This window comes from Anarrhichthys ocellatus, unplaced genomic scaffold (assembly GCF_004355925.1).
Source record: "Anarrhichthys ocellatus isolate YVR2014 unplaced genomic scaffold, GSC_Weel_1.0 scaffold16, whole genome shotgun sequence".
Classification (NCBI taxonomy): Eukaryota; Metazoa; Chordata; class Actinopteri; order Perciformes; family Anarhichadidae; genus Anarrhichthys; species Anarrhichthys ocellatus.
The window spans coordinates 121,884-124,997 of NW_022280046.1; the positions used below are offsets into that span (position 1 = coordinate 121,884).

General features: G+C 40.4%; 1 protein-coding gene across 3 annotated transcripts in view; it reads right to left on the reverse strand.

Moving 5' to 3' along the window:
- Positions 1–3,114, reverse strand: part of bmpr1bb (bone morphogenetic protein receptor, type IBb) — a 45,832-nt gene that overhangs the window by 5,749 nt on the left and 36,969 nt on the right. The gene's annotated exons all lie outside the window — the stretch shown is intronic.

Sequence of the window (3,114 nt, forward strand, 5' to 3'; positions counted from 1 at the left end):
GAGAGAGAGAGAGAGAGAGAGAGAGAGAGAGACTTAGCACAACATCAGGCCAATACATCTGGTCACTCTTCTAGCTCCAGGAAAGCCAGAGGGGTAAAACTTAAGCACATACACCTCAGGGAAATTAAAGACGGAATAAATCACAGGATCCAAACAGCATTTCTGCTCATTTCCAAAAGGCTCTTTTGAATTATATACTTCTGCCTGCCTTGGCACAGTGACCATGGCAATGCGATCCACAGAATGTGTGAATGCAGTATGTGCTGGTGAAAGCAACCATGCTGTTCTGGACTGGACTCAATGTACCTGCATGAAGTCTGGAACTAGAATAACACTGCTCACCAGAAAGAAGTCTTTGTGCTGTGTGTGTGTGTGTGTGTGTGTGTGTGTGTGCGCATATCTGCCAGTCTACGAGTGCTTGTGTATAAATGTGTAAGATACATTTTCAGATCTCGAGCTTTCTTATATAATTTATGATATTCTTCATGTTGTTTTGCAATAAATCAAATCCTCCAAATCAACAGCAGAATTTAAGGTCAAAAGAATTGATAATCAAGTCAATTTTTTTGAAATAAGTCTGTTAAATGTTGAACTAGTGAATGATGAGACCGTCGCTGCTTAACATATATACTAACAGAAAAAAACAAAGTTCCTGTAATTTGTAAATGATCTCTTGTACACCTTTTGTATCTGTGGCGTTCTGTAAATTCAAGAATATAATTTAAAATCCTTCTCACCTACAAAGCCCTTATTGGTCAGGCACTGTCATATCTTAAGGAGCTTATAGTACCATATTACCCTACTAGAGAGCTGCGCTCCCTAAATGCAGGGCTACTTGTGGTTCCTAGGGTCTTATAAAGTAGGATGAGAGCCAGAGCCTTCAGTTATCAAGCTCCTCTTCAGTGGAACCAGCTTCCAGCTTCAGTCCGGGGAGCAGACACACTCACCACAGTAGGCTTAAGGCTTTTCTTTTTGATAACGCTTATAGTTAGGGCTGGCTCAGGTCTGCTTTAGTCCAGCCCCTAGATAAGCTGCTAAAGGCCTCGACTGCCGGGGGACTTCCTACGATACACTGAGCTCCTCTCTCTCCTTCTGTATGAATTCATGTCCCATTGAGGCGCTTTATTAACTTTGCTTCTTCCCAGGAATCTTTGTGCTTTCTCTCCTCACAGGTTTCCGTGGATCGTGGTTTTATCTGGACTGTGGTCTTGCCTCCTGTCGTGGTCCCGACTGACACCCAATGTCAGCATCACCATTATTAGTCGTCGCATTGCTACTGCCGATTCCATTACTGCTTTTGTTATCATTGTTATTCTACAATATCCACTGCTGTTATTATTAGTAGTCGTCATTTTTAGATCATTATTCTGCTTACTTCTCTCATTACATGAATCATTTCTGTCATGTGCATTTAATGTGAACTCTGTTATGTTGTTTATTCTGTACACATGACATCTATTGCACTTCTGTCCTTCCTGGGAGAGGGATCCCTCCTCTGTTGCTCTCCCTAAGGTTTCTTCCTTTTTTTTCCTGTTCTGGTGCGAGGGTCCTGGGACAGAGGATGTCACATGTGTACAGATTGTAAAGCCTTCGGAGGCAAATTTGTGATTTTGGGCTGTACAAAATAGATTGAACTGTATCCTCCTTCCCAGAATCAATCTCCAAATAGCACAGGATAGTTGACAGACATCATTAGTTTGTCATCAAAACTCCTAAAAAGCAAAGTATATAGGTTATTTGTTTTTGGCATGATTTAGTGTTCATCTCCTGAGAGGACGAATACAATTTCCACCAGTCAACAGCTACTGTGAAACACATTACCAAAACAGAATCAAGCCAAGTACAGTAACACAGTACACGTGTATTCACATAAACCAGGAGATGAATAGTATTGCTGAACTGTTGCAGCTGCCACTGAATCAGTCCAAGGTTGAGCTTTGAAGAAAAAGGAAATCCATATTAGGTTAGTTATTTATCAACTGGAACTTCCCTAAACTGTACTTTGTTAAATGTTATGAATGAAAAACTGGGAACCAACATTAGCGCATTCACTTATTTTGTATTTCATTTCATCAAAGGAACTACAAAAGTTCATTTGTAGTTCATTAACAATGGTCATAGTCAAATGTTAAGACACTTTATGTGTTAATTATCTGATCAAAAATACCTACTGCTAAATTATTCATTAAGAATGATTCTCAATACACTGTTCAACCTTTTTATCCTCACTATCAAGTAACTGAAGGTGGACACATTCATCAGTGGAGAATAAAACCAGTTCAGACAGCAGCTCATCCCTTAAGACCTCTGTGGTCAGAAAGCTGAACAGTGTTGTGCCACACAAGATGGGTGTCTTCTTTCTTCCCTCTCTCTCTCTCTCTATCGCCTCTTCTGATCACGTATTAAATTATTTATATCATAAAACTGTACAGTTCTACAGACGTTTCATCTGTAATGAAAATGCATAGTTAGTTTGCATAACTAAGAACGATCACAAGTAATTATATACCGTTGCTGTTTCTGTCGGAGGGGAGGTTTGTGGAGGTTTGTGGAGGTGTTCTGATCCTCCCTCACAGTGGCCTTGGTTTGTCTATCACATCTGCTTTGCAAGTGTGCAAACCCCCCCCCCCCCAAAAAAAAACACAAGGAGGGAATGTTTCATGAAGGATTCAGGCTGTCCACATCAGCCATGTTTTATTAAAACCTTTACAAAGGCGGTAAGTGAACAAAGCAGACAGGGGCAGGTCACTCCGCAGAGAGACGTTACAGGAAAGCTGACGTAAGGGAAGGAGAATCCTGCTCTGGAGTAAAAAAGCGAATGCGTGTAAGACTACAGCCTTGAGGAGATGTTACACTAAAACTTGATCGAGAGCTGATCTGTAAAATCAAAATCAGTCAGAATACTGCCTGAAAAATCACATTAAAAGTGCACCTCATTTGTTTAACTTGATCAAACCATTAAGTGTTAACAGTTTAACATTTAGTATGCAGAGTGGCAGCACACATATCTGGTTGCATAACACACACTGCACAACAAGGTTATGTACACCTACTCAATAAGCATGATATTTTATAGTGCAGTTTGTGACTTGACACGTCACTAAATGATTTGGG